Source organism: Polyodon spathula, chromosome 8, assembly GCF_017654505.1.
Source record: "Polyodon spathula isolate WHYD16114869_AA chromosome 8, ASM1765450v1, whole genome shotgun sequence".
Taxonomy (NCBI): Eukaryota; Metazoa; Chordata; class Actinopteri; order Acipenseriformes; family Polyodontidae; genus Polyodon; species Polyodon spathula.
The window spans coordinates 48,381,215-48,395,413 of record NC_054541.1 but is presented as its reverse complement, the minus strand read 5'-3'; positions in this window follow the sequence as shown (position 1 = coordinate 48,395,413).

The following is a 14,199-nucleotide window of genomic DNA, read 5'->3' as shown; positions in this document are numbered from 1 at the left end:
AAAGTAGCTCTAGAAACTAGGCAATGTTGCACAAAGAAGGACTTGTTGAAGTCAGATCTTCATCGGCTGATTGCTCTTATAAACATATAACATGGTATTTTCGCTTTGCAGGTTTCCCCCCATGCTTTTCCCATTTTCTTCGGTTTACCCTGGTTTGCCATGTTCATTAATATGCTTTACCATACCTCGCTATTCTTTACAATGCTGACCTATGCTTTAGCATGTTTTCACTTTTATAAGGGTGAGAGAGTATGAAAACCCGCCCTTTGCACTGAGCTCCTTCGTGAACTTAGTATAATCCAATGGCATCTTGTTGAACCGGGGTGAGGCCAGATAATAACACAAGGACACATTTCAGTATAGCATTGAAATTACTGTTGAGTTTGAGCAGATCTTGGGCCCATGCAGTTGTCAGATCTGATTCCGTGTCTCCTCTGGGGAGATCTTTCCTCTGGATCACTGTCTTGTGAAGAACTCCTTGAGGGTTGATGGTCATGCATCCACACGTTTTCAAATGAATTGTAAAATTCAGCCTCGCTACTAGGAAACCAATAAAACCAATACCACTACAGATACAATGTAGCCAGAGTGTACTGCACTGTTTTTACAACTCCTGAGGCAGTGTAGGTGCAGCTGCTATTAAAGATCAGCTGCAAGCTGAACACAGCTCAAGTAGACGAGACCTTGCAGTACTGTAGTTGACAGCTGCATCTTTTGAGATTTAGAAGCATCCCAATGTGTTTAAAAGTATTTACCACTCATCGTCACAAAGACAAATATAGTTTATTACCCCAGTGGAAGCTACAGAATTCCACACGGCAGTTTGTGGTGTGAGAGGAGGCGAGGAATCCAGACTGTTCAGGAAGAGCTAGGCATCCACCCTAATTAAGCTGCAGCCCTAATGAGCAGGTTACCTTGCTCAGTCTTGCTATGAGCAGGTTACCTTGCTCGGTCTTGCTATGAGCAGGTTACCTTGCTCGGTCTTCCTATGAGCAGGTTACCTTGCTCGGTCTTGCTAGGAGCAGGTTACCAAGCTCGGTCTTGCTATGAGCAGGTTACCTTGCTCGGTCTTGCTATGAGCAGGTTACCTTGCTCGGTCTTGCTATGAGCAGGTTACCTTGCTCGGTCTTGCTATGAGCAGGTTACCTTGCTCGGTCTTGCTATGAGCAGGTTACCTTGCTCGGTCTTGCTATGAGCAGGTTACCTTGCTCGGTCTTGCTATGAGCAGGTTACCTTGCTCGGTCTTGCTAATGAGCAGGTTACCTTGCTCGGTCTTGCTATGAGCAGGTTACCTTGCTCGGTCTTGCTATGAGCAGGTTACCTTGCTTGGTCTTGCTATGGGCAGGTTACCTTGCTCGGTCTTGCTATGAGCAGGTTACCTTGCTCGGTCTTGCTAATTTGTTCAGTGCCTTCCTGGTGCAGCCAATTACCCAACAGTAATGCCCTCTAGTCAGGGTTTAATTGTCTAATTCATTTCACACATTTGGGCCTTTCCCCAGTCTTGTTTTGATTTTTTGGTGTCTTGCTCATCTGGAACTAATAACAGTGTGCCATTTAAAATAGAAATCGTACAGTGCATCCATCCTTCAAGACGTCTCTGCCTTTTTAATGTCTCTTCTAGGTGGACTGTTATAATGTTTACTGGTGAGTTTTATGTTTAAAGATTTTCTAGAACAGATATAACTGCTCTTCTAATGAACTGAGTGTTGAATACTAACTGTAGCGGAGAGCCAGTTCTGTACGCATTCAGCTTTTGCAATGAAAACTTGCAGATTGTAATTAACAAATAAACCATTACGCTTATATTCAACATTATACTGAGGTTTTTGAGTCTGATATACAGGGTGATATAGAAACAACATGATTACAGAACATTGTCCTGGATACTGGAGCTCTTGGAATTGTCCTGGATAATGGAGCTCTAGAAGAACTTTGCAGATGTCTTGCTTGCAAACATGAACACTAAGCCATGTCCACTACGGGCTGTGACCATCCCTGGCCAAGAAAAAAACGTTTCAGTGGTTTTTCCAAACATGGAAGCTCTTGTCCTGCGTCAAAAGCTCACTGGGGGATTGTGGGATAGCATTGTGCTGTGTGGTAAAGAAACCTGTAGCAGTACTGTAATATGTTCAGAAAAAAACAGCCTCGAGATCCAGTTGTTAAAATAATATTTTTTCTTCGTTCACCCACATGCCGCCACAATTATATTTTGTGGCCCTACCATTGCATTGGTGAAAAAAGCTTGCAATGTGTCGCTGTGTTCCCCTGTCGGCTTCTTATCCAGCACACACTCCCTGCTTTGTGATGACGGATTGCTCTGGCCACACAGGGCAGGATATAGGAAACCAGGCTAGTAAAAGCAGCCACGGCCATCAGTGGAAACACCCTTTTTTTCGGGAGTGGGAACGGGGTACACATCCATATGGTCCTGACTGCTATTTGAAAATTGGAAACAAAAGGAAAATGTTCTGTTATACCTTTTTTTCTTATGCTATGTTTCTTATGAATGATCCTCTATACAACAGTACATATACACACACACACACACACAACATATAAAGCTAATCAAATACAGGCTGTATCTTTGACCTGAAAACATCTTTGCAATTAAGTATTGCATTTTTTATTTTATCTTCATTTTTGCACACATTTTGACTTCAATTTTACCAGTCTCGCAATGCATTTTAACGGAGTATCCCCAAATCTCACTGCTACTATTTGTTGAAATCTGTCTGACTTGGATGTTCTTGCATATGTGGTGTGCTGGTACAGTGAGCAGGGGGGACTCACAGAGACAGAGACTTATGCTCAACCTGAATAGTGGGAAGGGAAGCAGTGAAACTTTGTGAACCTGAGCAGAGGAACTGTGCAATAGCGACAATAGCGAGCACCATTCAGCTGACAAAGTCCCATAATAATGCACACAGGTTTGCACACATTGTTCTTTTGCAAGATGCAACCCTCCCATTAGCCTGTAAGACCACCCACTCAGATATGCAGGGATCAGAGCTGAAGATGGTGCGGGCATTAAATAAACATTAAAAAGGCTAGAGGCTCCTGTCTCCTGTACAGTATATATATGCAGTACCAGTCAAAAGTTTGAGTTCACCTGCTTGAAACCAGGTTTTTCATGATTATCTCTGCTTTTAACTGTATAAACTTGTCTATAAACACTTAATATTTCATTATATGATACGTGTACGTATATAAGATGATAATCATAAGTGAAAAGCATTCAAAAATTTAATTTTTAAATGAAAATATAAATCTTGTCAATTTCAATGAAATGGTCACCCAAAGCAAGGGGATTTCAGTCTGAAGCCCAAGTCAGTTAAAAGTCTGAAATGTGTATAACACGGTGCTAGAAAACTGGCCTAAGTATCAAAGTGTCTTTGTTAAATGTTCTCTGAGTTAACTAGCATGTTACCTAATTAACCTTTTGTCACCAATTATTGTTAACAGGTGAGGGTCATGGTTACTATAAATATAGGTAGCATAGGCACAAGTTTGTCATTCCTGAATGTAAGGGAGCAGAAAATGGCAAAATACACTCAGTTAAGCAAAGAAGAAAGTCTGTAATTACTTTAAGAAATGAAGGACAATCTTTAAGACAAATCGCAAGAACTTTTGACAAATTGCAAGACAATCAAACGATTTGAAGAAACTGGCACAGTCAAAATTTGAAATATTTTAGTCCGACCGCTGAGTATTTGTAAGACGCAGAGAGGGTGAGTGCATGAGTTCTGCATGTGTGGTTCCCTCTGTCAAGCATGGAGGAGGCAGTGTCATGGTCTGGGGTTGCTTTGCTGGTGATAGAGTTGGTGATCTTTACCAAATCCATGGCAAGCTCAACCAGCATGGCTATCATAGCATACTTCAGAGGCATGCCATTCCATCAGGATTACAGCTAGTTGGGCAGTCCTTCATTCTTCAGCAAGATAATGACCCGAAACACACCTCAAAGTTGTACAAGAACTATCTGGCGAAGAAGGAAGTGAAGGACAAGTCAATCTAATGACCTGGCCTGCCCAGTCTCCAGACCTCAATCCCATAGAACTTGTATGGGACGAACTGGGCAGAAGAGTCAAAGCAAAGCTACCCACAAGTGCCCTACATCTCTGGGAATTGCTGCAGAAGAGCTGGGAAGACATGTCGGGTGATTTCCTGCTGAAACTTGTTAACCGAATGCCTTGTTTTTGTGAGGCTGTTATTAAGGCAAAGGGTGGCTATTTTAAGGAATCCGGGATTTAGAGACAATTTTCAGTTTTCTTGAACATTGCTTTGATACTCCTTATGTTTTGTTTTGTATATTATAACATGTGTTTTCATTTTCAAATATTTACAGAAATGTATACAATGTAAAACATTGTCAATTATGAAAAAAACCTAGTTTCCAGCAAGTCTACTCAAACGTTTGACTGGTACTGTGTGTGTGTGTGTGTGTATGTATATATATATATATATATATATATATATATATATGTGTGTGTGTGTGTGTGTGTGTGTGTGTGTATCTATCTATCTATCTATCTATCTATATCTATATATCTATATATATATATATATATATATATATATATATATATATATATATATATATATATATATATATATATACAATAGATTCTTTGGTTTAATTTATCAATATTGTTCAAGAGGCAGTAGAGTCTTGTCTCTCTCTCTCTTCTCTCTCTCTATATCCCCCATATATATTAAATATATATATATATAATGTCACTTGATATACATTTTAAAAAATACTTTCAAAATGTTATATTGATATATCAATTTATTTGACTACATCTAATTCCATAGTGGTGCCTATGTTTATTGAAAAGTGTTGGTGTCTAAGCAGCAGCAGATAGCAGTTACATGAGCAGCATGGCCCGCAAGCTCAGCACTGCTCTGGGTTCACTGCTCTGGATTCACTGCTCTGGATTCACTGCATTCCTGTTTGCATTCCTGTTTCTGTTTGTATGGTGCTTGCAATCATTCCCAGAGGTTCTGCAATGACTGCAAACATAACCAGCAATGGCAACACAATGAATTTGGAATATATATTGCACTGGAATTGCAGTGGATTTTCACAGTGTATTAGCGTACAGAGTATGAAAATGCCACTGCTGTGAAATAATTTTACCAATGGTTCATTCCATTGTAGTCACCCTTGTGCTTCTACCTGTTGCCCTTATCTAGGGCCATATCTACAGTACTGTTGCTGTTGTAGTGCCAACGTATTGCCATTGCTCTTGGCAAGGGCAGCATGTGTGCTGGTAAAACAGTTTCAGGCTTGCTAGATCCTAACATTTGATTGAAGCCCCATGAACTTCAACGATAAAGGAACAAGGGCAGAGGAGGGAAAGTAATTTGATGTACATTAATTTACCCTTGATTAAAGATGAAAAGGAAATAGTAGGGGAAGACATGAATTAGAGTGCAGACTCTAAACCCATCCTTTCTATCTGTGCTTTTGAAAGTGGCTGTGAGCTCACTGCTATTGCTGCTGTAACACGGGGTAATGTTAATTAAAGCATGAGAAGACAAATAACCGATAGCAGGATGTTTCTAGTAACTGCGATGAAAGGATATTCTGTCACCTTCCAAGCCTCCGCACAAGTATTTGTTTCATTCCCTTGCCCCATGCTGTTTATAATACAGATGCTGGCTCCTAATAAATCCTGCCGTCACACCCTCTGAACCTGTCAAGAGAAGGCAGTTTTATAACAATTTAACCTGGATTGGAAAAGCTCAGGGAAGTTTGAGGCAGTTTTGTAACTAGTTGCTCCAGAAAGTTGAAACCATTAACGTGTGCTTTTATTACGAGACACTGCACTGCATTGCTGTGGAAGACTCTAACTTTGAAGAATCTATCTGATTTACATAGGGGGCAGAGCAAAGTGTATAAAAAGGACTGTGCCTCTTATTATAAAATAAGTTATTTCATACAGTTTGAGAAGCCCAGAAGATGTTCACTTAAAGTATAAAGCAGGCTGGACTAACCGTTTTGGGAAAAGTTCCAGGGCTCCCACCCCAACCCTAAGCCTGGACTATCAGCTTATACTCGAGGCAGCAATCCTGACACTGTACCTGGCTAAGTGCGTATTGAGAGGACCGTCCACTCTTCAAGCAGAGCCTGGCTCACTCACAACAGCACATACAGTGCAGGGTTCAGTCCTCAGTCACTGCATCTCAGTTAAATGAAAGACACTAATGCTCTTTCCAAGCTGCAGCCTGCACAGGGGGTTATTCGCCATGGAGACGTGTGACTGGCACTGGCAACATTCATGTTTTCATTTGTTATCAATGGCAATAAAAACACATATGAGATTTTCAATTATTTAAAACTGCCGACAGTGCCAAGTGTTCAAACATGTATTGAGGGGCTTGTAGGTAGTCTGAAGTCATTTTAGTCATCTTTAAGAAAAAAGCAAACATGCTAATCACAATTTGGAGTAAATGTGAGCTTTGTGAATGCTGAGCGTGATACTTGTGTACTTGGAGAGAGCCATCAGGGACCCCCGCCCCCAGTTTTTCTATCATCACTGATTTTCAGCCACTTTCACACCCGCAGCCTCCTTTTCAACCTGACACTGGAATTTCACCCATTCAGAACATGCCCAGTTTGGGTTGGCTGGATGTTTGAAGCAGCTGGAAGTGCTTCAAAGCGAGGAGATGAAAGAGTGCTGTTGAAGGGCCTGAGCTGCTGGGATGTGTGCATTAGGATGAAGGAAGAAAGACAAAGACATTTTCTGTGTGTCATTAGAGATTCCATGCTCTGGACAACTCCGGCATTTCACAAACTAATTATATCTATCACAAATTCCTTCAAATGTCATTTGTTTTTGTAAGTAAGAGCCATGCATAATGAAATGGTGTGGTGCAAATCAATTCCAGGTCAAATTAAAGCACTTAATAACATCCCTCTGACGCTATAAAGGGCCTCAGCTCTTACACTTTGCATTCTGTCACAGACTTTCCTGTTTACTGTGACTTCAAAGCAACCTCCCCAAATTGTTTACTGTCTAAGGCTCATGCAGTTGCTAATGAGTGGAGATGGGTTAGTTTTTTGTTTTTGTTTTAATAAGCACTCGATTTGAATCTTTCACATGCTCTAATACGTTCAAATAAAAGTGGAATGTTAAATTAAAAAGCAAAAACACCAGGCAGGGTTTAGAGAAGAAGTAAAACCACCAACTTATCTGGAAAGTATGTATATGGGAAACCACACAACACTTTGAAATGGGTTTATTTATTTACTTAGAATAATTTTTCTGGTTAAGCATCCAGGTCAGTCATCGTAGTAATTCAAAAAGAGTTATAAAAACATTCCCGAACAGTCCCAGACCCAGCGGCATTACACCTCGTTACTTAACATCCCAACCATCTGCACAGACTTGCCATAAGTAAATACTGATAGACACTCCAAATTCCTGATTTCCAGATACACAAGCTTGCTTTACCCCTCTTCTTAATCTCCTTGGAGGCCCAAGCATTTCTGGAATCTATTAGGACAGAACAAAAATATTTGCTTTGGAACCCACCAAAAAAGTCAGGTAGTAGAGTTTGTGAATTCCTGCAGTGAATATGAACTCCCCGCTTGCCAGTTCATTCACAGATCTGTGCACCCGGTTCAGGAGGTCAGGGAGTAGAGTTTGTGAATTCCTGCAGTGAATATGAACTCCCTGCTTGCCAGTTCATTCACAGATCTGTGCACCCGGTTCAGGAGGTCAGGGAGTAGAGTTTGTGAATTCCTGCCGTGAATATGAACTCCCCGCTTGCCAGTTCATTCACAGATCTGTGCACCCGGTTCAGGAGGTCAGGGAGTAGAGTTTGTGAATTCCTGCCGTGAATATGAACTCCCCGCTTGCCAGTTCATTCACAGATCTGTGCACCCCGTTCAGGAAGTCTTGGGCAGCACGTTCTGGGTTAGGGTTCATGTACCAGTCAACTCACAAAGCGCTTCACTGATCAAGGCAGCACATGGCCAAGTGAATAAACACCCAGAGGAGCAGAAACACTGGATAGTGAAAGCATTCTACAATCAGTATAGTACACAGGTTTGATTAAACCACCCACACACACAAACACACTGCACGCCCCCACACACATACACACGCTGCACTCACACACACACACTCACACGCACATGTGCACACATACACACACACACGTACACACACATGCATGCCTTGTTTCAGTGACTGTGAGTGGGTGGATTTGATATGAAAGTCTTTCACTTCTTTGTCGCTGCTCATTCCAGATTTGTGGCTTTTCAATCAAAAGGGATCTTGAAGGTTCTAATGAAGAGGGGCCTAATCACAATCGATACCCAATCAGTATTCAAAACATGATGACGCTTCAGCTATACATTCTTCTGAAGCCCTAGGCTGTGGATATGAATGTATAGCTGTCTGGAACACATCTATTGCTTTGATATAGAGGTTGAAATTTTTCTGGGGGGGGGGGGGGGGGGGTGGGGGGGGGGGGGTGACAGGGGTTGTATTAATGATTAAACAGTGTTTTCCCATGCAGGGGTAAATTATGGACCCCATTTTTATACTCACAAATACGTCTGAAAGAGGGCCGCGATACAACAGGTTCACACACTTTAAAATCCACCAATCAAATCACTCAATTCAAGTAAATGTAGCAGACCCCCTGTTTGTTTATTACATTGTTGCCATGATTCAGATGCTCAGTGGCTGCAGTCGATGGATGAGGTCTCGGGTGTTAAAGGATATGTCTGCGATCTGACCCTACATTCTGTACAGTGGTTAAAACACTTGGGGATGGTGCAAGAGCCAGCTTGCACCCAGCCACTCAGTTTCACAACACCTTGGCAGGGTCGGCAGGTTCATTCTAATAAGGCTCTTTATTAGTGACCAGGAAAGTGAAGAGATGGAATATCATATCACTAACTAACCAGCTGCTCTATCCAGCGATGGAAGGGATTTCTAGGATTTCCAGAACCTGGCAGCTTCATTCCGCTTGGATGATGCAACACGAATGCAACCATTGCTGTCCACCAACTTGACAGAGCTTGAACAATTCTGCCATGAAGAATGGGTGAATATTGCACGATCCAGATGTGCAAACCTGGTAGAGACTTACCCCAAAAGACTCACAGCTGTAATTGCTGCCAAAGGTGCTTCAACTAAGTATTGACTCAGGGGGTGAAGACTTTTTTTTTTTGTTTTTTTTTCATTAAGTTGTTTCACAATAAAAATTATTTTGCCTCTTCAAAGTGTTGAGTAGGTTGTGTAAATCAAAGGAAAAAAAATCCCATTTAAATGTATCAAGATTTTAGGTTGTAACACAACAAACTGTGAAAACGTCCAAGGGGGGTGAATACTTCCTATAGGCACTGTATATATATATATATATATATATATATATATATATATATATATATATATATATATATATATATATACAGTGCCTTGCAAAAGTATTCAGACCCCTGACCAATTCTCTCATATTACTGAATTACAAATGGTACATTGAAATTTCGTTCTGTTCGATATTTTATTTTAAAACACTTAAACTCAAAATCAATTATTGTAAGGTGACATTGGTTTTATGTTGGGAAATATTTTTAAGAAAAATAAAAAACTGAAATATCTTGCTTGCATAAGTATTCAACCCCCACACATTAATATTTGGTAGAGCCACCTTTCGCTGCAATAACAGCTTTAAGATCTTTTGGGGTAAGTATGTACCAGCTTTGCACACAGTGTCGGAGTGATTTTGGCCCATTCTTCTTGGTAGATTTGCTCCAGGTTGTTCAGGTTGGTTGGACGACGCTTGTGGACCGCAATTTTCAAATAGTGCCACAGATTCTCAATGGGATTGAGATCAGGACTTTGACTGGGCCACTGTAGGACATTCACCTTTTTGTTCTTGAGCCACTCCAATGTTGCTTTGGCCTTGTGCTTGGGATCATTGTCCTGCTGAAAGGTAAATTTCCTCCAAAGCTTCAGTTTTTTAGCGGACTGAAGCAGATTCTCTTGCGGTATTTTCCTGTATTTTGCTCCATCCATTCTTCCTTCAATTGTAACAAGATGCCCAGTCCCTGCTGATGAGAAGCATCCCCACTGCAGCTGCCACCACCATACTTCACTGTAGGGATGGTGTGTCTTGAGGCATGGGCAGTGTTAGGTTTGCGCCACACATAGCGCTTTGAGTTTTGGCCAAAAAGCTCTATCTTTGTCTCATCTGACCACAAAACCTTTTCCCACATCGCAGCTGGGTCACTCTCATGCTTTCTGGCAAACTCCAGATGTGCTTTCAGATGGTACTTTTTGAGTAACTGCTTCTTTCTTGCCACCCTCCCATACAGGCCAGTGTTATGCAGAGCTCTTGATATAGTTGACTGGTGCACCATTACTCCACTCCCAGCCACTGAACTTTGTAGCTCCTTCAAAGTGATTGTTGGCCTCTCTGTGGCTTCTCTCACAAGTCTCCTTCTTGTTTGAGCGCTGAGTTTTGAGGGACGGCCTTTTCTTGGCAGTGCCTGGGTGGTGTGATGCAGCTTCCACTTCCTGATTATTGATCCAACTGTGCTCACTGGGATAGCCAAACACTTGGATATTATTTTGTCCCCTTTCCCTAATCTATGCATTTGTATTACTTTATCTCTAACTTCTGTAGAATGCTCTTTGGTCTTCATTTTCCTTCAGATTCACAGCCTTACCAATGATCCTTCAACAGTGGGGTTTTTATCCAGAAAATGTGACAGCAACTTTAATGGTTCACAGGTGGAGGCCAATGGTAAGGTAATTGTGTCCTCGTTAGGGCAATTTCTTTCATCGGTGCAAACTGGGAGCTTCCACAGCACAGGGGTTGAATACTTATGCAAGCAAGATATTTCAGTTTTTTATTTTTCTTAAAAATATTTCCCAACATAAAACCAATGTCACCTTACAATAATTTATTCTGAGTTTCAGTGTTTAAAAATAAAATATCGAACAGAACGAAATTTCAATGTGCCATTTGTAATTCAGTAATATGAGAGAATTGGTCAGGGGTCTGAATACTTTTGCAAGGCACTGTATATATATATATATATATATATATATATATATATATATATATATATATATATATATAAACACAGAACTCTCTTCTGCATGTCCCATATGGGCTGTAGAGGAAAAAACAGCAAAATAATGATATTTACTGTGCTGGAGAATCAGAAATTTGCATTGCAAATGTAACAAATGCCTTTATGTAAGAATTAGTCATGTTCCCATACTGTCAACAGGGGCAGGTGTGCTTGCGCCAAGAAACTGCAGGCTCTTTCAACATTTGCCAAAATCAATGTGATTGTCTGCAAGCAGTTAGAGACACACCCCCTGGTAACAAAGACAAGCTGAGGGGCAACTTCAGGGTTTTGACACCCATCCAGTATACTTTCAGTGGCTGAAGTCCTCTGTATTACTTGATTCAGATTGCAAAATATTTCAGAATATGTGGTATATTGGGAGGTATTTTTACATTTTTATACTTAAAAACCAGTAAAGTGTTACTCCCAGTTCCACTGGCCACCTGTCCAGCATTTACCCTTTCAAAACAGAGTAACCCTGGGTGACACAAGGCCTCGTAAGTGTAAGATCATGTGACTCTCTACACTTCTACAGTAAACAGGAACGCCACAATAAATGACCCGCGGCGTGTGTTGCTACCTGGTCTGTGTTCAGGATCCAGACTGTTTCACTTCAGCTAGCTCAGGTGGCAGACAGAGTTCCAGTGTGTGCAAAACTAAACAGCCACACCACCAATTATTTTGGCTGCGTGGCAGCACATAAACAGGCCCCCCTGCTGCGCTGCATCACCTAGCAACACATGGCACCGTGTGCCTCCACTACCATAAAAAAAGCAGCTCCAAAGGAATTCAAAATATGTTTTTGACTGTAAACAAAATCCAGCGCTTTAAAAATGCTGTTTAGTCGGGCAGAGAAAAAAATACTACACTTGTTCAGGGCTGACCACCGTAGTAGCAGAATGTGCAGCACCCAGAGGTCTGTTTTTTTAACACTGCGGTTTCCACCTCACATCTTGTCCAAATAAATGTCTTTTCACAAACCCAGGTTTGCAGACTTTATGAAGCTCTTGGTTTATTTCTTTAAGAATATATAAACAGGTAAGAACTATCTGAGATGCAGCATCTTGCTCCCAGTTCAGAAGCATGTACATTTGGTAACACTTCAAAAACCAAGTATGTTAAAAAACAAACGGTAAATTAGACATCTCATCCGAACCGCTGGGCAACACAGCTTTCCATTTTGCTTCTAAAGGAAGGCTGTTGATGAAGCAGTGGTAGTTTGAGGGTCACGTGTAAGTGTAACAGGCAGTGTTGTGTGATGCACTGCAATTGCGGATTCTGTTACGGTGAGATGAGATGATGTTAAAAGCTCTATAACCATAAATGCAGACAAGCCTTGTTACATAAGCACCTGTGCAAGATGAATTATAGTTAATTACTATTTCAAAACCATGGCCATGGAAGATGCCTGAAATCCCCATCATGCTCCCCAGACCATTCGCAGTGTTCTGGCACACTGAACAGTAGCCATGTAGCCACTGTCATCAGGGTGTGAGTGCCCCATTGTTGAGTGGACTTGATCCACAATGATGTCTAACTAAACTATGACACTGGTTTTATCTTCCAGAGTAATCAGAGGACCCAGGGGATAACAGAAGTACCTGCCCCACATGATGCCAATGGGGTAGAGGGGTCCTGATGCAGTGTCCAGGCAGTTTTACAATGCGTCCTATTGTCTAAGTGCAAGGGGGAAATAGTTTTCATTCTATTTTCCAGGGAGAAGGAGGTAGGGCTATGTCTCTCAGTACATGTCAACCTCTAATACTAAGACAGGGTTTGTAATAACACCACACCGTTGTAAAAACAGTTTTCTGGTCCAGTGATCAAGGGAGTGACAAGAGAACACGGACAGATTAAACCATCAGGGAGAGAAGACGCTGTTATAACAGCTCCACAATGACCTTGCTGTAAAGCAAAGGAAACAAAGTGACTCTGCCTTCTGGTTCACTGAGAAGCGTGCTGACAAACTAAACCACGCCATTAAAACATAAGAACACAAGACTGCTGGTCCAGCAGCAGGAGGAGAAGGCAGCACCATTGATTTGGGACCACTGCCAGGAATAAAACAATTTAAACAATTTTTTTTTAACAGTTTACGTTTACGTCCATGTACAGTATAAACGATTTGCAACATGTCATTTAAAAGTTGATTAGAAAAAGCTGTCTTTATTTTTACCAAAGCCTGTCTGCTATGGGTATTTAAACAGCATGTAATTAATGAAATTAGCACACAGGCAGGTTTATTATTGCCGGTGAAGAGTGAATGACTTGCTCTTTCATTCACTTTTCAGGTCTCTGGTGTGTAGTTTTGAAAGAAGCACATTACAGTTGTTGTAATGTAATGTAAGATGGTAAGATTGAATTTGGCTATTTCCTTGTTATTATTTCCTTGTACATTTAATTGCAGTTTGTAATTCTAAATCACCAGCACAGATTGGTTATCACCAGTAGCGGTGTGTATTTATTTTTTTTTTTGCTGAAACAGTAGCTCTTTTCACAAGCGCTTTCCTACACTTTATGGGATAAAATATGGTCTTTGGAATATTTTAGTTTCAAATGACAGATTTTTCTAGACATTCCATTAGAGGTTGATAGAATTACACTGGTGGTTCCTGTGTGGAGTACAAGCCCCTTAAAAGAACAGGATCCCAGATTCCCAAGAGGCATTAATCAAGCTGGGCTCAACAGGAATGTGTCGTGGATGAAAACATAGCAGGGCTGTCGTGGAAATCCAAATAATCCCACCCTGGGAAGACATCTTTTTAAAAAGGCACTGTGAAACATCGAAAAAAACAAGCATATGAGCAGAAAACCCAATGAAAGCTCCACTGTGTATTTCAGAGCTGGAATACCAGGGGAATGCTCCGGGGTCTGGTCTTGTGCACACATGCGAGTGTGCGTTTGTGAGGCTTGTCTTTATCAGTAGTGTTATAGAGGTGATACTGCACTCCAAGTGCCAAAACAACATGGCCAATCTGAATGTGAATTCCCAATTCCCATTAACAGAAGATTTCAAGGCAGTTACAGGTTAGTGATACGGTTTTTAAAAACAGCATGGTAGGTACCTCCTACACATTATCAGCAGAACAACATTC